The following is a 27,965-nucleotide window of genomic DNA, read 5'->3' as shown; positions in this document are numbered from 1 at the left end:
TGATCGACGATGATAGACGAGCCAGTGATGAGGGGGCTTCTCTACATAGAAGACGATGACCTTCATCAGCTCAATAGAATGTTCAATCTGTTGAGCTAGTTACACCAACCGATGACGATATCCAGGCACTCTGGGGTAATGTGATATAGTGGAAGATGCCAACTCTCGCTTTCGAGTCCCAGTCGCTTATCTCGGTACTGTGAGGTTGGGTACCGGGCCTCTTCCGTCTTCGGTTGATGAGCAACCAATAACTAGCACTGCTTTTGTCTCAGCTCCTTCTCAACCTGTAATGCCATCAGCTTCATCTCCTTCTTCGCCAACTTTGCCTTCGCCACCAGCAACTACTACATCATCTCCACCGGCCGCGGAAATTCGAGAGGAGGATGTCCCTCCTCCTCAGTCCCCAGTTCATGGGAATTTGGGGCGTAACTATTTGGCCCCCTCTGCAAATCCTTAGAGGAGGAGGAGTGTCTCCCTCTCGGTTTCTATCGAGTGCCACCTGTTGTCCTGGCCGGTGGAACTTACCAATTATCTGAAGCCTCTGGCTTCAGAGAAGGATAGGAATAAAATATAGTCTCTTTTGGGAGAGTGTATGGTGAACAATGTCATGCACAACGTAGCGACGGTATGATCTTTGTTGCCTCAGTTGTTCCTTCTATCTGTGTTATGACAGGATTTTTAATTTATACTTTTGTTTTGCAAGCTAACTTCCTTGCTTCCGAGGGCCTTCAGAAGTTGATCCTTGACAAAGAGAAACTCACCTCTAAGCAAGATCAATTGTTGGCCGAGCGGGATCAAATTGATGCTTATCTCACGGAATTGGAAGCACAGGCTGCTGGGGTCATTGAGTTGGAGGTTCAGTTGTGGCAAAGCAAGCAATAGGTAGTGACCCTCAGCCAATAGGCTGCCCTGTTATGGGTACAATTTGAGGAAGCTAAGGCAAAGTAGGTTGAGGTCCAGAATACCGTTCTTGCTGTTACCGATCGCGTGGCTCCATCTGCTAAAAGACTGAACAATTTGGAGGCAACATTGAACTCCAAAGTTAAAGAGGCTGTTGTTGCTAAGGAGAAGCATACCCGTATGGAGGAGAAGCATATGAAGGTCATAGAGCATAATAAAGTTTACAATTCCACTCTCTGTGACCTCGACGTCAGCCTTTAAGCCATTAGGTCTGAGAGGAATAACCTTTCGGCCGACGTTGACCAGCTTAAGGAAGAGCTTTAGCGCCGAGCGGCTTCCCTCATTGTTGAAAAAACATACTCTATCTATAGCATGAGGAGAAAAACCTTAGAAGAGGCCAAAGGGGGTGTCATTGACTTTGACCCGAAGATCGCCAAGGCCCGTGAGCTGGAGTCCAGTCCAACCTGATACGACTGATTCCTCTGGTTCCAATTCTGAGTTCTCGGGAACTGAGGAAGAACTTGGGGGGGGGGGGATGATGATGAAGGTCAAGACCTCGAGCCGGCGGCAGATCCATCTACTTCTCATGGGGGCGCATATGCTTCTCTTTCCCCGGATTCTGGGGATGCAATAGTTTAACTTTTGCTTTTTCTCCTTATCGTTTTTTGCTTCATACTTTTGTAATTGTGCTGCTTGGCACGTAATTATATAGAAGCACTTTTTCATTTAAGTATTGCACAAGTTTTTCTCTTTGCGTCAAATTATGCAAGGCTTCGGGTGCATTTTTTCCCGATGGCATTTAGATTCCGGGTATAAGTTCTTCCGAAATCAACTCTTTACTGTGAGGGTTTCATAAGAGAGGGCCCTTTTATGTTTACAGTGCTCTTGAAGAGAATGTCTCCTATTCATTCCAGCACTAGCATTTGAAGTACTTGTTTAACTTTCAAATGATAAAACTAATTCATCATTCAGACAAGAAACAAGATAAAAATAAAAGGACTTTACTTTATTCCTTCCATTTTTAAAACTACATGAGCATTCGTTGTGCTAAAAAGAAATTGCCATTACTTGTGGCTAACTTCTATAACTTGTTTCTACAGGGCTGGTCGCGCAGTCCCCGGTCCCGATGATAAAACTTTGTTCCCGGATTTCGTAGTCCCGATCGATGTGGCAGTCATGTTGCCGTATTCTCATATCATTCTTCCCCAATATTCGAATGCGAAGAATGCGAATTTGAATACTGAAAGTCTTGCTCCTTTGAAGATTCCACTAGTGGATGGTTGGATAATCTTTGGTTTGATAGTAAACTTTGTTTCCCATTAGGAACTTTGCTACAGAGCCAAAGATTACCTAACCACCCCTAATGACTTGCACTCGTGAATGGTCGGGGTAACCTTTGGCCCGATAGAAAGCTTTGTTCCCCATAGGAACTTCACTATCAAGCAAAAGACTAACTGACCATTCCATAGTGGCTTGTTGCTTGCATGCGTTACCATTTAAAGGTCTTATTTCTGCTGACGAAGCTTCCTTCGTAGTATGCTTTTCGTTGCTACCTCATTAAAAAACTTGCCAGAAAAATCCAATTGGGACAAAAACTGGACGAAGGCAAAAAGACTGCAGCACATACTTTCAATCGTGCTCGTCAGCAATAGTATCTCTTGAGTTGTGCCACATTCCAGTTGCTCGAAAACTTTACTCTGTCTTGATTTTCCCATTAGTATGACCCTTTTACCGGAGACAGTTGAAACCTGATAGGGGCCTTGCCACGTCGGACCTAGCTTTCCTGCGTTGAACTCCCGGATATTCTGAGTTACTTTCCTTAAAACCAAGTCTCCTACTTTGAAATAACGGAGGTTGGCTCTTCGATTGTAATATCTTTCCATTCTCTGTTTCTTACCTGCTATCCTTATATGTGCCAAGTCCATGCGTTCATCGAGTAGCTTCAATTTGACCAATAATGCTTCGTTGTTTGTTTCTTCTTTCGCCCGGAATTATCTCAGGATAGGTTCTCCTACTTCCACCAGGATCAAGGCTTTTGCTCCATATACGAGAGAGAAAAGAGTCTCCCTCGTGCTTGATTTGGCCGTTGTTCGATACGCCACAGTACTCCTGGTAGCTTTTCGGGCGATTTGCCATTGGATGCTTCTAGTCTCTTTTTGAGATTTTGGATAATCACCTTGTTTGTTGATTTCTCTTGATAGTTTGCGCTCAGGTGGTAAGGTGATGATGTGATTCTTTTGATTTCCAGGTCTTCAAGGATTTTTGTGACCTTAGCGCCTATAAATTGTGGCTCGTTGTCGCATGCTATCTCTTTTCATATCCCAAATCTACAAATTATATTCTCCTACAGAAAATCTACCACTTCGCACTCCCCAATTTTTTGGTAAGGACCTGCTCTAACTCACTTAGAAAAATAGTTAGTTAAAATCAAAAGAAATCTCACCTTACTGAGGGCCAGCGGTAGCGGATCGACTATATCCATTCCCTATTTCATGAATGGCTAAGGTGATAGAACCGAGTGCAATAACTCTACCGGTTGGTGTACCAACTGTGCATGGCATTGACACTTATCGCATTTCTAAACATAATCCATAGCGTCTTGCTCCATCCGGGGCCAGTAATATCCTGCCCTAATCAGCTTTAATACCAATGAGTCTGCACCCGAGTGATTTCTACAGATCACTTTGTGAACTTCTCTCATAACGTAGTTATCCTCGGAGGCTCCTAAGCATCGGGCCAACATGCCTTGAAAAGATTTTCTAATCAATTGACCTCCCCTAAAGCAATATCGAGCTGCTTTCGCGCGCAGTGCCCGAAATGCCTTGGTATCTTGAGGTAGCTTTCCGTGCTCGAGATAGTCAATAATCTCATTTCTCCAGTCTTAGACCAAATTGGTCGCATTTACTTCATAATAGCGGTCTGCATCTAATACCGAATGCATAAGTTGTACGGCCGTACCGAAAATTCGATCCCTTTTTTTCTGCGGACGATCTCAGATTGGCTAGAATATCTGCTTTCGCATTTTCTTCCCTCGGGGTGTGGGTAATTGACCATTCCCTGAACCATTCGAGCATAGCTTGGATTTTCTCTACATATTGTTGCATGCATTCCTGTTTGGCTTCGAAGATCCCGTAGACCTGATTTACTACCAATTGGGAATCACATTTGATTTCTATGACCTAGGAGTCCAGTACCCGGGCCAGCTCGAGTCCTGCAATCAAAGCTTCATACTCGGCTTCATTATTAGTTAGAGGAACAATTCTTATGGCATGCCTTACGGTTTCCCCTGAAGGCATGATTGGCACTACGCCGAGCCCGGACCCTTTCACATTGGAAGATCCATTCGTAAACAAGGTCCAAACTCTCGATGTCGAGTCGACACCATCACTTCTTCTTTTGTAGCCAAAGGTAGCAGTCCCGGACTGAAATCAATACAAAATCGGCCAAAACTTGTGATTTAATCGTAGTTCTAGGTTTATACTCCATGTCAAATTCACTCATTTTGACTTCCCACTTGGCCAGTCGACCTAAAAGTTCAGGTTTGTGAAGAATATTCTACAAGAAAAAGGTTTTCACCACGACTATCGGATGACATTGAAAATAAGGCCTAAGTTTTCGAACGGCCACCACGAGAGCTAAGGACAATTTTTCCAGATGTAGGTAGCGAGTTTCCACTTCCGTTAAAATTTTACTAACATAATAAATAGGAGATTGCGTACCTTCATCTTCACGGACTAAAACGGCACTTACCGCTTCCATTGAGACCGCTAATTAAATCAGCAATTGTTCACCTTTCTCCGATTTTGATAATAATAGAGGGCTTAACAAGTACCTTTTCAAATACTTTAGAGCCTGCTGGCATTTCGGAGTCCACTCGAAGTTGTTCTTCTTTTTAAGGTGTGAAAAGAACTGATGTCATTTTTCCAAAGATCGGGAAATGAATCTGCATAAAGCAGTCAGTCTTCCTTATCAACCTTTGAACCTCTTTATACTTGATAGCTGGTCAGGGATGTCTTCAATGGCTTTAATTTTATCGGGGTTGACTTCGATCCCTCTTTGCGACACCAGGAATCCCAAGAACTTACCGGAGCTGACTCCGAATACACATTTTTCTGGGTTAAGCTTCATGTTGTGCTTCCTTAGGATTTCAAAGGTTTCTTGCAGGTATTTAAGATGATCACATGCATTCAAAGACTTAACCAACATATCACATATGTAAAATTCCATGGTTTTCCCTATTTACTTCTCAAACATTTTGTTTACAAGCCGCTGATAAGTGGCTCCAGCATTCTTTAACCTGAAAGGCATCACATTATAGCAATATGTGCCGAAGTTCATTATGAACGAAGTTTTTTCCTGATCCTCCGGGTTCATATTGATTTGGTTGTACCCGGAGAAACTATCGAGGAAACTCATTAATTCGTGCTCGGCCGTCACATCAATCATTTGATCAATGTTCGACAATGGGAACGTGTCTTTTGGGCCGTCTTATTTAGATTATTATAGTCTACACACATGCGAAATTTATTCTTCTTCTTTAGAACTACTACTTTGTTAGCTAACCAGTCAAGATACTTTATCTCTCGGATTAAACCGATATCAAGCAAACGAATTACCTCTTCTTTGATAAATTTGATTCTGACCTCGGCAATAGGGCATTTTTCCTGCCTCACCGGAGGGATGTTAAGATCCAGGCTTAGTTTGTGCATGGCCATTTCTAGCTGGATATCTATCACATCCGCATGCGACCACGCACAATAGTCAACGTTAAATTTAAGAAATTCTATGAATCCTGAGCTCGGGGTTTAATCCTGTCCCCAAGTAGAACTTCCTCTCCAAGAACTCGAACAATACGACTTGCTCAAGTTCTTTCGCTGTGGACTTTGTTGCGTCTGTTTCTTCTAGTACCTAGAAATCTCTTGGTACCTGATAGGATTCTGATGAGTCCTTCCCCTGGTTGACTTCGTTCGGCTCGGGAGCAGGCGTCGGTTCCTGTAATTGCTATGTTGCATGCTCTTTCCCTTTGCTAGTGGACACTGAGATTGTATTGATCTCCCTTGCCACCGGTTGGTCTCTTCTTATTTTTTTAATTCCCTTGGGAGTTGGGAATTTCAGTAATTGATGATATGTTGACGGCACAACCTTCATCTCGTGCAACCATGGTCTCCCAGGATAATATTGTAGCCTATTTTACTTTAAAATCTAAAATATTAAGACAGATTACCAGGGTATCATTGTGCGGTAGCAGAAGTCTATTTGCGTCTTCCTCCGTAAAAGTAATGTCATCCTCATCGACTTTCCATAGTCTCTTACAATGGGTTACTGACACCTTTGTCTTTTTTTGCCGCTGAAAATGTCACACCATTAATCTCGTCCCCCCCCCTCCCCCCCCCGAAAATCATGTTGGTTGTCAAACGAGGAGGATCTTCTCCAGCTTTCGAGGGTTCCGTATTATCACGATTTAGGCCGTAGTTATTTTTAGCCTGGTGGCTTAAGAATTCTCTGAGATGGCCATTTTTCAGCAATGACGCCACCTCATCTTGCAAATGCCGGCAGTCCCCAGTCCGGAGGCCGTTGGTCCTATGGTATTCGCACCATAAATTAGGATCCCTCTTACTAGGATCGGATCCTATTGGTTTCGGGAATCGTGCTACCTTAATGTTCCTCATAATCGACACTTGTTCCACTACGCCGATGTTGAAGTTATATTCAGGAGCCTGGGGTAGGAGGAATCTCGAGAACCCGATATCTCCTTGTCTTGCAATGATCTGTTATCCCGGCGCGATCAGCTCTCCTATCGGTAGAGAATCTATCCACAGAACAGAAACCTCTATCACGTCCTTTGGCCGTTTTATAGGGCAAAATTCATCCTCTAGAAGATCTTTGATTTGTGTTGAAATCACCCTTTGATTTCTCATTATTCTTCTCCCGGTCCCGACCCTTGGTTGCTACCTGAAGAGCGCAAAACACACACTTAAATTGTGCTCGCTAGTCAAAGATAGTATATTATGATATCGTATCCATAAGGATTGTATCTTTAACGACCTGACCGATCGTTTTGAGAGTTCTAGACCATTCCTCCATTTACTTCTCAATTTATGCTTTACAGTTGTTATGTGACTTGCCGGGGTGATTAGTTTGGGTCCAGAGAGGTTTTAGGAATGAATTGGAATACTTAGTTCCAAGGTTTAAATTTTAAGTTGAAATAGTGACCGGATGTCGACTTATGTGTAAATGACACCGGAATAGAGTTTTGATGATTCAAATAGCTCCGTATGGTGATTTTGGACTTAGGAGCATATTCGAAAAATTATTTGGAAGTCCATAGTGGAATTTGGCTTGAAATGACGAAAGTTGAATTTTTGGGAAGTTTGACCGGGGGTGACTTTTTGATATCGGGGTCGAAATCTAGTTCTAAAAATTTTCATAGCTCTGTTATGTCATTTATGACTTGTGTGCAAAATTTGAAGTCAATCGGACTTAATTTGATAGTGTAGAAGTTGAAAATTCTTAAGTTTATTAAGCTTGAAATGGGGTATGATTCGTGGTTTTAGCATTGTTTGAAGTGATTTGAGGCTTCGACTAAGTTCGTATGATGTTTTAGGACTTGTTGGTATATTTGGTTGAGGACCCGGGGGCCTCGGGTGAGTTTCGGATGGTTAACAGATCAAATTTGGACTTAGAATAATTGAAACTTGTTGTTGCCTACTGATGCAATCGCACCTATGGAATTTAGCTCGCAGAAGCGAGCATGGCAAGCGCAGAAGCGGACGAGGGGCTGGTGAAGCAGTGGTTGCAGGTGCGGACGGGTGGTCCGCAGAAGCGAAAATAAGGGGGGCCAGGCAGCTTCGTAAAAGCGGACAACTTCTCGTAGAAATGAGTCCGCAGAAGCGAAGGCATTCTCGCATCTACGAGACCGCAGATGCGGCTAAAATTCTCGCAGAAGCGGAAACCCCTAGACAGTACAAAAACAAAGGGGTTCCGAGGTTTTGCCATTTTTGGGCATTTCAAGCTCGGGCTGGGCGATTTTGAGCGAGGTTTTCACGGGAAATCTTGAGGTAAGTCACTTGTGATCATTTCTACTCCATAATATTGAATTATTATCGAATAATCCGACTACATTGCATTTTGTTTGAGGTATAAATCGGGGATTTGAACCTAGGGATTTCAAAATGAAAATTTGAGATTTGGAGGCCGAGTTGAGGTCGGATTTTGATAAAATTGGTATGGTTAGACTCGTGGTTGAATGAGCTTTCGGATTTTGTAACTTTTGTCAGGTTCTGAGGCGTGGGCCCTACGGGCGATTTTTGAGCTAAATTTCGGATTTTGTTGGAAAGTTTTGTATTTTCATATGGAATTTATTCCTATAATTTGTATTGACTGGATCAAATTAATTATGACTAGATTCGAGCCGACCGGAGTTAAAAAATTGAGGGAAAGGCATTCTACTTGAGTAATTGAGCGTGATTCAAGGTAAGTGGCTTGTCTAACCCTGTGTGGGGAAATCCCCTTAGGATTTGATACTGTTGTAACATTTTGTGACCTCGACTTTTTTAGAACAGGTCCGAGTGGGCTAAATTTGAAAATATCGGTTATTGCTGAGTAGTCTTATTTTAAATTCTTTAATTGAGTTTCTTTAGTATATGTAGTGATCATGTTTAGCCTAGTATCACATGTCTACATGCCTTAACTCTTACTTGCAATATGTGCAACATGCTTAACTGAATTATCTGCTTCTTTGATTTGATTTAAATCTTTAACTGCAAGATTTTTGTTGGTTTACTCGGGAGATCCCCCTGTACTGCATATTTACTTTGGGACTACGAGGCGGTTCCTCGGGAGATCCCCATGTACTGCATATTTACTTTGGGACTACGAGGCGGTTCCTCGGGAGATCCCCCTGTACTGCATATTTACTTTAGGGACTACGAGGCGGTATCTCGGGAGATCCCCTGTACTGCATATTTACTTTTGGGACTACAAGACGGTATCTCGGGAGATCCCCTATTGAGCATTTACTTTTGGGACTACGAGACGGTATCTCGTGAGCGCCCCTATTGTTTACCTCTTTTTGTTGTGTTGTTCTCTCTTCAGTCATTTCTTTATACTATTATATCCTCTGTCATTTTTCTATTATTTTCAGTAGGGCCTGACCTGACCTCATCACTATTCTACCGAGGTTAGGCTTGACACTTACTAGGTACCGCTGTGGTGTACTCATACTACGTTTCTGCACATCTTTTTGTGCAGATCTAGATACTTCTTACCAGCCCAGATATCAGTGAGCTACCTATATACGGAGACTTCAAGGTACATCTGCCAGCGTCCGCAGACTTCGGAGTCCCCCTATATCCTTATCATGTTGTTTCCTTGTTTTAGTATACTCTGATGTATATAGACATTTAGTACTTCTCTTAGAAGCTTGTGACTTATTCCTACCGGGTTTTGGGAGATTGTAGTTCTTTGACTTGTCGTTTTCTTTTATTACAACTATTGAGGTTTGAGTTTCAGACTCTTATTATGTTATTCCGCAATTTGTTAGGCTTACCTAGTCTTAGAGACTAGGTGCCATCACGACATCCTACGGAGGGTGAATTGAGGTCATGACAAGTTGGTATCAGTGCTCTAGGTTCATAGGTGTTATGAGTCACAAGCAGGTTTAGTAGAGTCTCGCGGATCGGTACGGAGACGTCTGTACTTATCTTCGGGAGGCTATGGAACTGTTAGGAAAATGTTCACTTCTTTAATTCCTTATCGTGCGCATTTGTTGACTTCGAAGTTCTAAAACATTGTCTTTCTATTCTCTCACAGATGGTGAGGACACGCACAACTAGATTTGATGATCAAACACCTACGCCCCATGTTGGAGCCGCAAGAGGCCGGGGTTGGGACAGAGGCTGTGCCAGAGGCTGAGGAAGACTATGTGGTGCAGCCAGAGCACCTGCTCGAGCTGCTGTAGCAGAAACACCAGTAGCTCCAGTTGGAGGGCAGACACCTGAGATGCCTGTTACTACTCCTGCACTTCAGGAGACTCTTGCCCAGTTTCTGAGCATGTTTGGCACTCTAGCTCAGGCAGGGTTAATTCCACTTGCTCTTACCACATCTCAGGCCAGGGGAGAAGCACAGACTCCCGCCGCGAGTACCCTAGAGCCACGGGCCTAGGTTGACCATGCTCCAGAGGTTATACCAGTGCAGCAGTTGTCCCAGTTCGGCCTGAGGCTAGGGCAGCAGTTTCGGAGGGGGAGAAACTCAGGCTCGAGATGCACAAGAAGTACCACCCTCCCACTTTCAGTGGTCTAGCTTCAGAGGATGCTCAGGGTTTTCTTGAGGAATGTCACTGTATCCTCCGTACTATGGGTATTGTGGATTCCAGTGGGGTTTCTTTCACAGCATTCCAGCTTAGAGGAGTGGCCTACCAGTGGTGGCTGGCATATGAGTTGGATAGTCCGGCTGAGGCAGCTTCACTCACTTGGACTCAATTTTCAGATATGTTCTTGAGGGAGTATGTTCCTCAGAGTCTTAGATATGCATAGCGCGCAGAGTTTGAGCAGCTGCGCCAGGGTTCTATGACCATGTTAGAGTATACGGTCTGATTCAGTGATTTGGATAGGCATGCACCAGCCTTGGTTGCTACTATTCGAGAGCGGGTTTGTCGATTTATTGAGGGGCTCCTCCCTAGTATCAGATTCAGTATGGTCCAAGAGTTGGAGATGGACATCGCATACCAGCAAATGGTGTCTATCGCTATGAGATTGGAGGGTATGCGGATCCGGGAGAGAGCAGAGAGGGAAGCTAAGAGTGTCACACCCTTTTTTTTATCCCCAAAAAGATATATGCGTTTTATGGATTATTGTGGGTTAAAGAGTTTTTTCAATTAAAGTGACAAACTTGAATAGGGATTATTTTATTTACAAAGTCTCCAGTTGGAATTGAATTTTTGGGTGTTCCAAGTCACTTTTTATTTGAATCCCTAGTCAAAGGAAGGTTTGACTCTATTATTATTGGTCTATGAAAACAAAGTTCGGGTAAGAAATTCTGTTGGCCGGGGAGAAGGTGTAAGGCATTTCCCGAGTCCCGTAGTTCTAGCACGGTCTCTTTTGACTACATTTGGCTTATAATATTTTTGTATAACCTGTGTTTTATTGGTTCTCATATTTTACCTATGTCCGCTTTTATTGCTTGAATATTAGGATTACTAAAGAATGACTTGGAGAATATTACGTTGTCATGACCACGCTACGCAAGAGAATGCGTGATCAAAAACGGAATTAATTAACTTATCAGAATCGCGCCTCGCAAGCGAATTCGGAATCATGACAATTAAATAATTATAGTACTTTTTAGAAATTACTACATTTGTGATTAAGGAAATTGGTATAGGAAATTATTAAATGCCATTATTGCGCTACGCAAGCGAATCCGCGATTAGAACAAGAGATTAATTAAATTAGGAAATAATTAAGCTATTGAGATTATATAATTAATTTACTAAATATTAAACATCACGCTACGCAAGCGAGTCCGTGAATAAAAAAAATTAAAGTGCGCCTACTAGTTGCCTAGCGATATTGTTAATTATTTTTTCTAAACTAATTTTGAGATTATTGTAAAGTCATGAGGTATGAAATTTATTGTGGAGGAAGTATATCACTTAGATATTATTGCAGTTGACGGGATTATCAATTTTACAAGTAAATAACGGACTAAAATTAAGGGAATCGTGGAGTTAGACCAGCTCTTTTACCTAATCTCACACATGCTTTATTTTCTAAAAATTCAAATCAAACCCACAACAAATAATAGTTCAAAAGCAAAACCTAATTCTTGTTATCATCACTTTATCAACTAAAACTCCTATGGCCCATTCCAATTACCTTTATACTTCAGTTGCCCTAAAATTAATATAATTACAGTACTACTCTAAACATGAATAATTAATTCCAAAGTAATACTAGAAAATAACGTGCATTCTTACCCTGGTTAAACATAAGTAAGCATCTACATACACTGATAATATTCAAAAGCAAAATAACACAATTCAAAAGCCATATATCATTCCTAACATGTATCATTTAGATACCATAATTTATCTTTACATTTCACCTACCAAACAAGAGAGAAGATCCAAATCATAAATATTTAAACCATTCCTAAACAAATATGCAAATTATTCAATAACTTAAAATCTAAAGATGCCAATATTTCTAACCAAAGGCAAAATTGACACATACAAGATTATGATTACGACCACAATTTATTCAAGCATAACTCAAGCTAATATAAACTAAGCTATGAATTTTCTTTAAAAAAAACAACACTTCATATTTAAGAGTAAAAGGATGGACCTTAGTGAAGTGATAGTAACTCCTAATGCTCAGACAAACCACGGATGAGACCTCAGCCGAAACTTCGGCAACCTCAACTCGACCCAGAAACTTTAGTTATTTCTTAGTAGTGCTTTGGAGGTAAGGAGCTAAGTTTCAATGGTATTTTGTGCCATTTTTAGCTGGGTTTTAATGGAGAAAACTGCTAGAATTTAGGCTCTATCACTTCGTATTTTTGGAGGAGAAAGAAGCTGATTTTCAGGAGGTTTTCCAGCTGGGGTTTGGGGTTGTTTTGGCTGATTTTCATGCTGGTTTGACGTGATTTTGGGGGCGTTTTGAGGTGGAAAAGAGCTGATTCTGAGCTGAGCTCTCAACTGGTTTTCAGGCTGAGGGAGGCCATTTTTTTCAGGAAAGGATAATCAGCAGCTGCTGCGTGTTTTGGCTATTTTAATGGCCGAAAATTGCTGCCCATTTTTGAGCTTTTCTTGGCTGAAAATTGGATGGAAAGTGGCCAGCTTTTCATGAGTTTTATAGACTGATTTTTTAGGGTGAAAGATGATTCCTTCCTCCTCGTTTCACGCCCTTTTCCCCTCATTGTCTCCCTCTTTCCTCCTCCATTTTTTGACTTTTTGTTGTATATGTAAGAGAGAGTGGGAGTGTGAGTTGAAAAGAGTAAGAGTGGGGGAAGTGGAAAAAAAGGTATTGGGGAGATGAGTGCAGAAAATTCAAGCATGGTCAAAAATTAGCTGCTCACAACATGCCCCTCTTTGCTTGCAAATATGAAGAGTTTTCAGGAAAAGAAAAGATGAACGATATGACTAATCTTTGGCCATACCATTATTCAAAAGGGAAGAGATAAGAGAAAAGAGTGCAACCGAGTCTTGGTTTTGGACAGCCGACATATCCTGGGTTAGAAGGGAATTAGGTCGCGTGTAGTTCAAGGAGAGTGATGGAAAGATGAGTTGGAGAGTCGAGTGAGGTTTCGTCGAGGCTCCGGCCTGTGGTCCTGCTATTACATCAAAATCAAAAGAAACTAAACAAGCCTATCAGCTAAGAGTTATAAGATTCCTATTTATAAGTCTTCTAACACTTGATCTTGAATCTTGACTGGTTCTTCACGCAGACTCTGATCTGAACCTTGATATTTGCCAGCTGCAGGTGCCAGTTCATTCTTCTACGGCCTCTTCTGATGAAGACGGGAAATGCAATGCTCGTGACTTCGGTCATATCATGAGCAGTTCACATCTTTTCATCCGCTTCTGTGTTCTGGATTCACTTCTTTTTCTTTTCTTTTCTTTATTCTGGATTGAGAATTCTTCTTTTGGTCATCTCGAACCCTGTGCCTCGAGGTAAAACCTGCTCAGACACCAAAACAAACAAACGAACAAAATTTTTCTGCCCCAGTTTTCACTAGAAAAATTTCATGAGTTATTGTAACAAAATTCTAAACTACTTATTTATTAAAAGCACTAAAGTGTCGGGAATGGTGTACCCTTTTTTTTTAGTAATCCACTAGGCAGTGCCTAGGGCTAATTTTTATATATAGAGAGAAATAAAGTACAAAATGTCATGAAATCCTAAGAAATGAGAGAAATAAGCATTGTAAACTACATGTAGCCTATTATCAAAGTTGAGTGAAATACTCAACAATGATAGCACATAAGAACTAATGTAGATTTTATATCTATGAACTAGCCCTTGAGGCCCGCTGCACTTGATGTCCATGTGAAGCATCCGCTCTTTGCAGAAATAGCCCCATTCATTTAATATCATTGTCTAGGTCCGCTTGTTGCTATGTTGAAATATGAGTCACACAAAATCTGGACAAAGTACATTGTCCAAACAAGTACGAGTGCATTACTTTTGCATTCATTTTCGCGTGCATTCCTTTGCTTATCTCTTGAAGCCTTTGTATGGAGTTGTTCTTTAACTATCCAACTAACTTTTCTTGTGAATATTTTAACCCAATTTGTATCCCAAGTGTCTGATATGAGCTTCCAATATAGCCATATTGAGTGTGTTGTCCATTGTTGCTTAGGTACACTGTGCCACAGATCTCGCGTAGCAAGGTCCCTAGCGAGAGGGAGTAGGCGGAGTACCTCACGTCGCCATGGTGTTGATCTCGCTCTTGGCCTAGCTGGGCAAGGTCTATAGCATGAAAGAGTAGGTCGTAGATCATGCGTCGCCAGGTAAATAGTGAGAAGGAGCTGGCGTCCTACCTCGCGTCGCCTGGGAATTGTTCTCTCTGGAGGTTCAGCTGGGCGTGGTCTACAGTAATGGAAGGCACTGTGCGTCGCCATGTCTATAGCGAGATGGAGATGGCGAAGTAAGTCGTGTCGCCTGGGTTTTGATCTCACTCCTGGACTGACTGGGCATGGTCTATAGCGAGGTTTGAAGGGCGCTAAGCCTGCTGTGAAGCACGAAATAGTTTGAACCACCAAGACCAACACCTGGGATAATATGTCATGTTGCCATGCTTGATGCAAGCTATAAATGTTCATTTGCCTCCTTAATTTCATGATTGTGCATGCCATCTTTCCTCCTTCAAGGGAATGAGCACATAGTGCTAATACCACCCATAGAAGTCGTAATAAATGGCAAGGTATTAATACAGTAACGTCTCCTACAAAAAAGAAAATAAGGTTAGTAGAAAAAATTATCACCATGTACTCCTCCCAAAGGATTCAAACATGACGATCTAATGTCATCTCCATTACTCTACTCCACCTTTCCTCCTTACTCCTTAGTTTTTTGCAACTTTCACCCTCAAATAAGGACATTGAAGCTTATCCTCATTGAAAATCCTTCTGCCTTGCATATCTAGAAGGCAAAATTCATGGCATTCAATCTCACCTACATCAAAGGCATAATTTGCAAAGTGATCTGCCAATTTATTCCCTTCCCTATATATGTGTGACACCTTGCTATTTAACCCCTCCAGTAATTGCCAAATCTCCTCCACATGATCTACAACACACCAAGGAGGCTTCCACAAACCCTCAATAATGTTCTTTAGTAGCATAGAGTCCGTTTGAAGTCACACATGAGTGTAATTGTGTGCTCTACATAACCGCAAAGCCTCCAGAATTGCAATTGTTTCTGCTTCTGTATTTGTTGCTTCATTGATCTCCCTTCCAAGGGCATATATCATATCCCCAGCATCATTCCTAACACAGTAACCAATTGCACTCCTTCCAGGATACCCCCTCGATGCACCATCAGTATTAACCTTCACTCATCCCTCCATTGGTATCTCCCAAATTACTTTCTCATATTTCAACCCAGGGGTATAGTTTTCCAACATAGCTAGTAAATCTTGCCACTTGTGAGGTACATTAACAATGCATGGCTTTCTCACTCTAACAAGACCTTGAAGTGTAGAAGATACCTGGTATATCACCCTACTAATTAAGACCGCCTCCCCACCTTGTGATCACTTGATGCATTGTTAATCCATCCTTGGGCAGTACCTGGGCAGTCCAACACCTTGTGATCACTTGATGCATTGTTAATCCATCCATTGCTATTCCAGCTATAGCCAAGAAGTACTTCCATACTCTACTAGCAGCCTGTGATGTGAAGAACAAATGGATCAATGATTCTTCTTTAGGAGCAACACAACACCAACACCTCGATGGCATAAAATACCCCAATCTTCGCATGAAGTCATCTAGAGGCAAATTTGGCTTTCCACACCTTCCACGTGAAGAATGAGATCTTGAAAGGAAAGCCCTTCACCCATATCATCTTATATGCTAACCTTGGCTCCTCTCTCTTCCTTAAATAATCCCATGCAGACTTGACACTAAACTTTCCATGAGTTTCAAGCATCCAGTAGGGTATATCAAGTGTATCTTCCATTACTGGAGGATTTATCTTCTCCACAATATGCGTAGCAAACTCCTCAGGCAGAATCTCCATTATTTTGTCTACATTCCATGCACCCTCCTCCACCACATCGTATACATTATGAATTGTTTCATCTATCCCAAATTCTGGAGGGACAAGGAAGTATAAGGCTCCCAATCCAGTCCAATTATCAAACCAAAAAAGGGAGGATCCCATCTTTGGATGCCATGTAATTTGATGTTCAATTAGATCCCTGCACTCCAACATCTTCCTCCATATATGAGACCCCTCCCTCCATGGAACTATCACTGCATTTAACTTCTTGCAATACTTTTGGATCATAAGGGAACTCCAAAGGCTTGATTTAGTATGAAAATTCCACCACAATTTACAAAAGAGAGCCTTTGAAACATCATGCAAAGATCTAAAGCCAATACCCCCTTCTTCACATGGCATGCACAAGGTATTCCAAGACGCCCAATGCCTACTACTGCCACCTATAGAACTGCTCCAAAAGAATTGAGCAAATATCTTGTGCAACTTGTTGATAACATAGTTTGGAGGGTTAACTGCTGAGAGCAAATGAATGGGCATACTTTGGAGCACATGAGAAATCAATACTACTCGACCACCTATTGACAACAATTTCCCTTTCCATGCTTGCAATTTATCTATTACCTTAGTGATCAATCTTTGGTAGTAATCTATCTTCCTTCTAGCATAAAAGAAAGGACATCCTAAGTAAGTAAAAGAAAAGTCCTGCCTTCCAATTCCAGTGATCCTTTCAATCTTTGTGATTACCTGCATACTAGTAGAGTGGTACATATAAATGGCAGACTTACTCTTGTTCACCAGCTGGCCAGAAGCAACCTCATATGCACTCAAAACTTCCATCACTAATTGAAGGGAGGTAGCATCTGATGAAGAAAAAATAATGGTGTCATCCGCATATGCCAAGTGACTGGTTTTAGGGCTCCACTTAGGCATTCCAAACCCACAAAAATACAGATTCAAATGCAAAGCATTTAAACCCCTTGATAAAGCTTCAGCAGCCAAAATGAATAAGGTAGGAGACAGTGGATCCCCTTGCTTGACACCTCTAGTTGATTTGAAGAAACCATGAGGTTGTCCATTTATAAGCACTGAATACCAATTGTTTGATACAATCCCAAACACCAATCCTATGAATCTCTCACCAAACCCCATCTTCCTTAACACCTTTGTCAAAAATAGCCAGAAAAGTCTATCATATGCCTTGATCATGTCAAGCTTAATAACTATATTAGGTCCAGCCTTAGTTCTTAACCTAATGTCAGTTAAATCTCTTGAGTTAGGAGTACATTTTCAACAATGCTCTTTCCCTTTACAAATCCAACTTGCTCCTCAGAAATAATATTAGGAAGAAACCCTACTAACCTCTCATGGGTCACCCTTGATATAATTTTGTTGGTGAAGTTGCTAAGGCTTATGGGCCTCATATCTGAGAAAGTAGTAACCTCTTTCTTCTTTGGTAATAAGACAAGATTGGTATGAGTAACACATTTGGGCAGTTCTTGTCTATTGAAAAAAGCTCTAACCATGTCAAAGATGTCATCTCCAATAATATCCCAACATGCATGATAAAAGCTGCCTGTGAACCCATCCGGACCACTTGCACTCTCACCATTAAGCCCAAACACTGCTTGCTTGACCTCTTCTTTAGTTGGTTGTTTCATCAAATCTGCATTCTGCTCTATGTCAATCAATCTAGGTATATGATCAATTAAACAAAATGCTGAAGGGACAATATATTCTGTGAAATGATCCTTGAAAAACCTCACTGCCTCCTCAGTCATTTTTTCTTCTTCTTCAATCAAAATTCCAGCACTATTTTGGATTCTTTTGAATTGAAGTCTTTTCGGGAATGGTGTACCCTGGGAAAACATGAAGATAATTTATTTTTTTTGGAATGGTGTACCCTTCTTGTCAAAGTGATGTCTCAACTAAGGATTGATATACCTTATGTTGGAGAAATGCGACTAAGGAATGGTGTACCATATATTAATAAAGATGTCAGGGAGTGGTGTACCCTACATTTAAGCTCAAATTAACTAGGGAGTGGTGTACCCTACATTTAAGCTCACATCAATTTGGGAGTAGAGACCCTATGTTGGAAAATATAGCTAGGGATTGGTGTACCCTATACTGGTAAGGAGACTAGGGAGTGGTAACCCTATGTCGAAAAACACAATTAGGGATTGGTGTACCCTGTTACTAGTAAGGAAATATAACCAGGGGTTGGCGCCCTGTATTAGTGAAAAGAAAATGTAACCAGGGGTTGGCACCCTGTATTACGGAAAAGGAAATGGAACCAGGGGTTGGTGCCCTGTATTACTGAAAAGGAAATGTAACCAGGAGATGGGGCCCTGTATTACGAAAAAGAAAATGTAACTAGGGGATGGTGCCCTGTATTACGGAAAAGGAAATGTAACCAGGGGATTGGTGTACCCTATACTGAAAAGAAAATGTAACTAGGGTTGATGCCCTATATTACTGAAAAGGAAATGTAACCAGGGGTTGGTGCCGTGTATTACTGAAAAGCAAATATAACCAGGGGTTGGCGCCCTGTATTACTAAAAAGGAAATGTGACCAGGGGTTGGTACCCTGTATTACTGAAAAGGAAATGTAATCAGGGGTTGGTGCCCTGTATTACTGAAAAGGAAATGTAACCAAGGGTTGGTGCCATGTATTACGGAAAAGAAAATGTAACCAGGGGATGGTGCCCTGTATTACGGTAAAGGAAATGTAACCAGGGGATTGGTGTACCCTATACTGAAAAGGAAATATAACCAGGGGTTGGTGCCATGTATTACTGAAAAGGAAATGTAACCAGGGGTTGGTGCCTTGTATTACTGAAAAGAAAATGTAACCAGGGGTTGGTGCCCTGTATTACTGATAAGGAAATATAAGCAAGGGTTGGTGCCTTGTATTACTAAAAAGGAAATGTAACCAGGGGTTAGCACCCTGTATTACTGAAAAGGAAAAGTAACCAGTGGTTGGCGCCCTGTATTACTGAAAAGGAAATGTAACCAGGGGTTGGTGCCCTGTATTACTGAAAAAGAAATGTAACCAAGGGTTGGCGCCCTGTATTATGGAAAAGAAAATATAACTAGGGGATGGTGCTTTGTATTACGAAAAAGGAAATATAACTAGGGGTTGGTTCCCTATATTACTGAAAATAAAATATAACCAGGGGTTGGTGCCCTGTATTATTGAAAAGAAAATGTAACCAAGGGTTTGCGCCTTGTATTACTGAAAATGGAATGTAACCAGGGATTGGTGCCCTGTATTACTAAAAATTGTTGAATCCCCCTAGGATAAAAGGTTCTACCGGGTTAAGCTACGTAAAACAACCTGAGCGAAGAGTACTTCTATATGGAAATATGAGCTGGATCCCCCTAGGAGAAAAGGTTATACCTCGGTTAAGCTACGTAAAATATCATGAGCGAAGAGTATTTCTACCCGAAAATATGAGCTGGATCCCCCTAGGAGAAAAGGTTCTACATGGGTTAAGCTATGAAAAACAGCCTGGGCGAAGAGTACTTCTACCCGTAACTATGAGTTGAATCCCCCTAGGCGAAAAGGTTCTACCTGGGTTAAGCTACGAAAATAATCTGTAATAGTGATGCATATGAAAATAAAAGAAAATAGACATTTTGCGAAACTCACCTTTGGTGACATTCGTTCTTTAGGAATCGTTATTCTGCACTGCTTTGTTCCTACTGCAAACAAAGAAAAATTGTGAGTTTTAAAAAGTGGTGGTCGGTTTGTGGCCTCGATGTCTTTGGCAGCTTGGCTTTGTGCCCATCTTCTTTTCGTGAATACCACTTGCATTTTTGGCCCCATAGAGCCTTTGACTTTTCAAACTTTTACATGACGGTTGGTCGCGTGGTACTTAACCTTTTCAACTTTATTTTTTCCTCTGTGGCATTTCACTTTCGACTTCTTTCCTCCAAAACATTCAATTTCAGAGCATTGGGGAACCTTTGGCTTTTCAAACTTTGCCAAAACGGTTAGCCACTTGGGACTTAACCTATTCAACTTCATTTTGCCTTGTAGGAACTTTCAATTTGATTTTCTCCTTACAAGAGTTTTTGATTTCTATGCATCGGCCGCCATGGCCAGTCGGGGTCGACTTGATGCCTCTGCCGAGTTTGGGTACCTTTTTTGCATATTAGCTTGTATCAAACGAGAGCCCTGTAAATCAGTCTTGCCATCCCTTCTTTGCCTTAGTTTTTGGAACAGAGTTAGACCGAAAGGAATTCAAAGAACAACAAACAATGGAATGGACAATGAATATAGACAAGAGGTATCCCTTTCGGGGAAAGGAAAGGACTTTTTTAAAGTACATAAGGACTTCAATGAACATGACATGCCTTTTGGACTGGATGCCTGATCTGTGTAAACCGTCCGACTCTTAGAAATTCATCACAACCTTTGCTTCAAAATTGAGAAACCTTGCCCAGGATTTTGTCGATACCAATGGTTGTGAGGATCCATTTTTCGATCAGTGACGCCCTTTGTGGGTTTTCACAAGTTGACCTCTCTCTTCTCACCACCGCCTTATAGTGCTCTTTGCGAGTTTTCACTAACAAGACTCTCATTTTAATTTCTCTGCTTACCATCGCCTTACGGTGCCCGTGAGGGTTTTCACCAATAAGACCCTCTCATTTTTTTCTCTCATTTGATTGCATCAGATCCAAATAATTGTATCCTCCCATTTTGAACCTCTTTGCCGATTGATCGGAAGGACTTGAACTGGATTTGGGTAAAAAGAATTTGGATTGAATTATAACTTTGGAACCTTTCAGGCGAAACCATCGCCGAACCATTATAACATCTGCCCCAGTTTCACTTTTGGGGGAATTTGGATTTTTGTTTTGGTGTGACTGAACCCCGGAAAGAGGCTGCCTATGTATCCTTTCAAAATAAATTCGAACGTAGTTCAAGGTAACTACTTTTTTTCTATTTTGTTTTTTTTCTCTTTTTTCCTTTTTTTTTTACCTTTTCATTCATTTGTTTTCTCAATAATAACTTCCAAGTTCCAAAAAGGGAACCAACTAAAAGGGTTTGCAAAAGGCTGATAGTACTTGGATAGTGAGAAAGAAAGCCTTCTTCATCCCAACTAGAGAACATTAATGCTATATAGAGGATCAAACATAGTACCTTTTGACTGCACCTGCGTTGACATTGTTTGAGGGATATTTCCTTCGATGTTTCCCAAGTACAATACTCTCTTTTGGCAGTACTCTCGTTATAATGTATGGACCTTTTGACATTTTTAATTCTTTATTTTATTTCCTTAAAATTATCTTCATTGCATTCTGATTTTTGATTCATTATTTCAAAGTCTGACAGCATTTTAGGATTTGGGCCTGAAGTCCACATGCATGTCATGTCATCAAAATCTACATTTAACAGCACTGAAAAGAGAATAAGAAAATGACAAGATTAAGAAAAGAGACATTCCCATACAATGAAATATTATTTTTATTTGATTTTTGTTATTATTATTATTTTAAAATTTTAAAGATAGAAGGGTTTACATCGGAAAGTAAGACAACAAAGTTAAACATCCAGATCATACCCTGAAATAATCCGAACGCGGAAAGGATAGCAAGATCGGCTACTGAGACTCCCGTCTGATAGGGGACTTTCAGATTTGGCGACCGTTTTTTGGCTTTTCTTCTGTCTCGGCAATGGCTGCAATGGCCTTCAGTGCCGGATCAAATTTCTCATTTTCACAAATCATTCCAACTACTGGCCCCTTGGTGTGAGCAGGCATGGGATTGTTTGTCACATCATGAGCCTCCTCGTCCTGAAGATTTATTGCCTTGACCTCGATGAGGTATTCCACTGTTCTTTTGAGAGTCCAACAATTTTTAGTATCATGTCCCACTACTACGGAGTGGTATTCACATATAGCATCAGCTCGGTACGAGGGAGAGTCGGGGTTTGGCCGATTCGGGGCCACTGGCTGCAGCAAACCTAGCCTGACTAACTTTTGGAACAAGTTAGAGTATGATTCACCAATAGGGGTGAACTGATTCCTTCTGAGGGGCTCTCTTAGGCGAGGATTGTATTGGGGAACATTTGGTTAGAGATTATATGGAGCTTGGTAGGGGCGGGCATTTTTGGGAGGTGGAGCTCGATTTTGTGTATAATGTTGTGGCCACGTGTAAGATTGCGCGTTCATCACCGCATAGGGATGAGGTGCCACGACATAAGATGCATCTTGATGGGGATAATAGTGTTGTGGGACCTCAAGAAGCATATATGATTGGTTTAATGCCATGCGGGCCCCCCTCGAGCTGGAAGCCATCATGGCTCTCTCTTCTCTCCCGTTTCTATTCATCAAACCCCCTGAACTACTATGAACGGCCTGTGATGCGACTTTAAAAGCAGCTTGACTCAAGATTCGGCCCGTTTTCAAACCATTTTCGACCATCTCCCCAATTTTGATAACCTCAGCGAATGGTCTACCCATAGCAGACATCATGTTCTGGAAATAATCAGGCTCTTGAGCCTCTAGAAAAATTGTGATCAACTCGTGGTTATCCATCGGTGGCTTAACTCTAGCCGCTTGTTCCCTCCACTTGATGGCATACTCCCTAAAGCTTTCAGTCGGTTTTTTCTTCATATTGGATAAGGAATTTCGATCTGGCGCAATATCAATATAGTACTGAAACTGTTTGACAAAGGCCTGGGCCATGTCGTCCCAGACATGCCAGTGAGATATATCTTGGTCAATGAACCATTCGGAGGCTACCCCGACAAGACTTTCCCCATAATAAGCCATCAGGAATTCTTCTTTTCCACCTACGCCCCTCAGCTGGTTGCAATACCTTTTCAAGTGGGCGATAGGGTCGTCGTGTCCATCATACTTCTCAAATTTTGGGGTTTTGAACCCTGGTGGCAAATGGATGTGACGGAACATGCATAAATCGCTGAACAAAACACTTTTGTGACCACTTAGTCCTTGTATATTCTTTACGTTCTGTTCAAGACTTTTTATTTTCCTGGCCATCTCATCCGGCTCAACTGTCTTGGCAGGCTTTTCATTTTCCACGGGTGACTCATACTGAGGAGTCTGATTGTATGGAGCCGAGACCCTGAAAACCATATTTGGAGAGTAGTATTGGCCATCATAAGCATAAGATGGTGGCTCGTTGTTTGGCTTTGTCCCAGGAGGTGGTGGTGGGATTGTATATAAAGACTTTTAAATTATTATTTTTTTGAGTTTTTTTTTCTTTTTATGGAATTTTAAATTTATTATTTTTTATTTTTAAAAAGAAGGAATTCTAAGGAAGAAAATATTTTGGATTTTGATTTGAAATTTTTTTGTTCTTTTTTTTTTTTAAATGAAAGACTTCGGAAAAGAAGAAAAATATTTTTGAATTTATTTTTTTGAAAATTGGGGCCGGAATCAATGAAGTTTGCCTACGTATCTCACATCCGGTGAGAATTAGACCCGCGTAGTTCGGTCAAAACCGACTATGTTCTTTTCTTCTTTTTTTTTATTTTTATGAAAAGTAATCTTTAAAAACTATTCGCAACAAATAGCACATAACATGACATAATGGTCTCAATAAGGTACGTGTCCTAAAACAGAACTCAGCTCCTGTGCCGACCCTTGCTAAATGCACGTGATGCAAATAAAGCGAACCTACTAGGAATATCTGGCATGAGGTTTATTCTTCTAGGTTTAAATCCTGATAGAGAAGGTATCTAAACTAGCTTACTTGAGCGGACAACTCGAGCCGAGGAGGGTCAGCATACCGGTAGCATTGCTTTCCGGCTTAGCTGGTGATGCTCCCTGCCTAAAATATGTGTGACTTAAATCCTTTACCGAGTGACAAGCATATCGGCTATCTCAAAGAAAGCGGGCTATATAAAGCAAATGCCCAATTAATTTCAAGAAAATTCAGAGGGATGCGTGAGAAGACAATTTATATGTACAGTTCAACAATATCAAAGCGGTAAAAAATGGGAAAGTAACACATTAGGCACTAATAAATCACAGTATATACAAAATCAATAAAGCCAAATAAAAGTCAATATGCACAAGCTCGAATTCTAGTTGAGGTCCCCAGCAGAGTCGCCAGAGCTGTCACACCCATTTTTTACCCCCAAAAGGATATATGTGTTTTATGGATTGTTGTGGGTTAAAGAGTTTTTCCAATTAAAGTGACAAACTTGAATAGGGATTATTTTATTTACAGAGTCGCCACTTGAAATTGAGTTTTTGGGTGTTCCAAGTCACCTTTTATTTGAATCCCTAGTCAAAGGAAGGTTTGACTCTATTATTATTGGTCCGCAAAAATAAAGTCTGGGTAAGGAATTCTGTTGACCGGGGAGAAGGTGTAAGGCATTTCCCGAGTCCCGTGGTTCTAGCACGGTCGCTTTATTTACTACATTTGGCTTATATTATTTTTGGATAACCTGTGTTTTATTGGTCTCATATTTTACCTATGTTCGCTTTTATTGCTTGATTATTAGGATTACTAAAGAATGACTTGGAGAATATTATGTTGTCATGACCACGCTACGCAAGCGAATGCGTGATCGAAAATAAAATTAATTAACTTATCAGAATCGTGCCTCGCAAGCGAATTCGGAATCATGACAATCAAATAATTATAGTACTTTTGAAAAATTACTACAGTTGTGATTAAGAAAATTAGTTTAGGAAATTATTAAATGCCACTATCGCGCTACGCAAGCGAATCTGCGATTAGAATAAGAGATTAATTAAATTAGAAAATAATTAAGCTATTGAGATTATAGAATTAGTTTACTAAATATTAAACATCACGCTACGCAAGCGAGTCCATGAATAAAAAAAATTAAAGTGTGCCTACTAGTTGCCTAGCGATATTGTTAATTATTTTACCTAAACTAATTTTGAGATTATTGTAAATTCATGAGATATGAAATTTATTGTGGAGGAAGTATATCACTTAGATATTATTGCAGTTGACGGGATTATCAACTTTACAAGTAATTAACAGACTAAAATTAAGGGAATTGCGAAGTTAGACTAGCTCTTTTACCTATTCTCACACATGCTTTCTTTTCCAAAAATTCAAATCAAACCCACAACAAATAACAAGTAATTAACAGACTAAAATTAAGGGAATCGCGAAGTTAGACTAGCTCTTTTACCTAATCTCACACATGCTTTCTTTTCCAAAAATTCAAATCAATCCCACAACAAATAATAGTTCAAAAGCAAAACCTAATTCTTGTTATCACCACTTTATCAGCTAAAACTCCCATGGCCCATTCCAATTACCTTTATACTTCAGTTGCCTTAAAATTAATATAATTATAGTACCACTCTAAACATGAATAATCAATTCCAAAGTAATACTAGAAAATAACGTGCATTCTTACCCTGGTTAAACATAAGTAAGCATCTACATACACTGATAATATTCAAAAGCAAAACAACACAATTCAAAAGCCATATATCATTCCTAACATGTATCATTTAGATACCACAATTTATCTTTATATTTCACCTACCAAACAAGAGAGAAGATCCAAATCATAAATATTTAAACCATTCCTAAACAAATATAAAAAATATTCAATAACTTAAAATCTAAAGATGCCAATATTTCAAACCAAAGACCAAATCGACACATACAAGATTATGATTACGACCATAATTTATTCAAGCATAACTCAAGCTAATATAAACTAAGCTGTTTATTTTCTTTTAAAAAAAACAAAACTTCAGATTTAAGAGTAAAAATATGGACCTTAGTGAAGTGAGGGTGACTCCTAATACTCAGACAGACCACGGACGAGACCTCAGCCGAAACTCCGGCAACCTCAACTCGACCCAGAAACTTTAGTTATTTCTTAGTAGTGCTTTGGAGGTGAGGAGCTGGGTTTCAATGATATTTTATGCCATTATTTTATCAGGGTTTTAATGGAGAAAACTGCTAGAATTTAGGCTCGATCTCTTAGTGTTTTTGGAGGAGAAAGAAGCTGATTTTCAGCAGGTTTTCCAGCTGGGGTTTGGGGTTGTTTTGGCTGATTTTCACGCTAGTTCGAAGTGATTTTGGGAGTGTTTTGAGGTGGAAAAGAGATGATTCTTCGCTGAGCTCTCAACTGGTTTTCGGGCTGAGGGAGGCCATTTTTTTCAAGAAAAGATGAGCAGCAGCTGCTGCATTTTTTGGTTCTTTTAATGGCCGAATATTGCTGCCTAGTTTTTGAGCTTTTCTTGGCTAAATATTGGATGGAAAGTGGCCAGCTTTTCATGAGCTTTAAAGACTTATTTTTTAGGGTGCAAGATGATTCTTTCCTCCTCTTTTCACGCCCTTTTTCCCTCGTTGTCCCCCTCTTTCCTCCTCCCTTTTTTGACTTTTTGTTGTATGTGTAAGAGAGAGTGGGAGTGTGAGTTGTAAAGAGTAAGAGTGGGGGAAGTGGAAAAATAGGTATTGGGGAGATGAGTGCATAAAATTCAAGCATGGTAAAATCTTAGGTGCTCACAAAGAGACCCCGAGATTCTGGCACGTATAACAATTCTCGTGCCCCATCTACAGCTCGTTAGAGTAGGGGTTATGGGAGTCGTCCTGTTCATTCAGCACTTCCAGCCGCCAGCGGTACTCCGGCCATTCCTAGGCCCCAGGATCCTTATTATGCATCGCCAGTGTCTAGTGTACCTCATGTACGGGGTGCTTCTAGCGGTCAGTCCAGTGGATCAGGCCCGAGCCAGTCATAGCAGCCATGTCCTTCGAGAGCTTGTTTTGAGTGTGGTGACACTCGTCATATGGTTAGGGATTGCCCCCGATTCAGAGGGGTGCACCTCTACAGATTTAGCAGGCCCCACCTATTCCACGGGGCCCTCATGCTTCTCAGGCCATGATCACTGCACCAGTTGCTACTCCAGCTACACAGCCAGCTAGAGGTGGAGGTCGGACAGGTAGAGGTCTCCCTAGAGGGGGAGGCCAGGCCAGATATTATGCCTTTCCTGCTATGACGGAGGCAGTTGTATATGATTCTGTTATCACAGGTATTGTTCCTGTCTGTCATAGAGATGCATCGGTCTTATTTGATCCAGGCTCCACTTATTCTTATGTGTCATCTTATTTTGCCCCGTATTTGGGCGTATCTCGTGATTCTTTGAGTTCTTCTATTTATGTATCTACACCCGTGGGTGATTCTATTATTGTTGACCGCGTGTATCGGTCGTGTTTGATTGTTATCAGTGGTTTTGAGACCAAAGCTGATTTGTTATTACTCAGTATGGTAGATTTCGATATTATTTTGGGCATGGACTGGTTGCCTTCCTATCACGCTATCCTTTATTGTTACACTAAGATGGTGACGTTGGCTATGCCAGGTCTACCGCGGCTAGAGTGGAGAGGTACCTTGGATCATATTCCTAGCAGGGTTATTTCGTTTCTTAAGGCTCAACGAATGGTTGAGAAGGGGTGTGATGCGTATCTGGCCTATGTGAGAGATGTTAGTGTTGATACTCCTACCGTGTAGTCAGTTCTTGTAGTAAGGGATTTTCCTGATGTATTTTTAGTGGATCTTTCGGGTATGCCACCCGATAGGTATATTGACTTTGGCATTGATTTGTTACCGGGCACTCAGCCCATTTCTATTCCACCATATCATATGGCCCCAGTAGAATTGAAGGAATTAAAGGAGCAGTTACAGGAGCTGCTTGATAAGGGTTTTGTTCGGACCAGTGTATCGCCTTGGGGTGCTCCTGTCTTATTTATGAAGAAGAAGGATGGTTCAATGCGGATGTGTATTGATTACCGCCAGTTGAACAAGGTTACAGTGAAGAACAGGTATCCATTACCACGTATTGATAACCTATTTGATAT

The sequence above is a fragment of the Nicotiana tabacum genome, chromosome 23 (assembly GCF_000715075.1).
Source record: "Nicotiana tabacum cultivar K326 chromosome 23, ASM71507v2, whole genome shotgun sequence".
Classification (NCBI taxonomy): domain Eukaryota; kingdom Viridiplantae; phylum Streptophyta; class Magnoliopsida; order Solanales; family Solanaceae; genus Nicotiana; species Nicotiana tabacum.
This window is presented reverse-complemented; position numbering follows the sequence as displayed.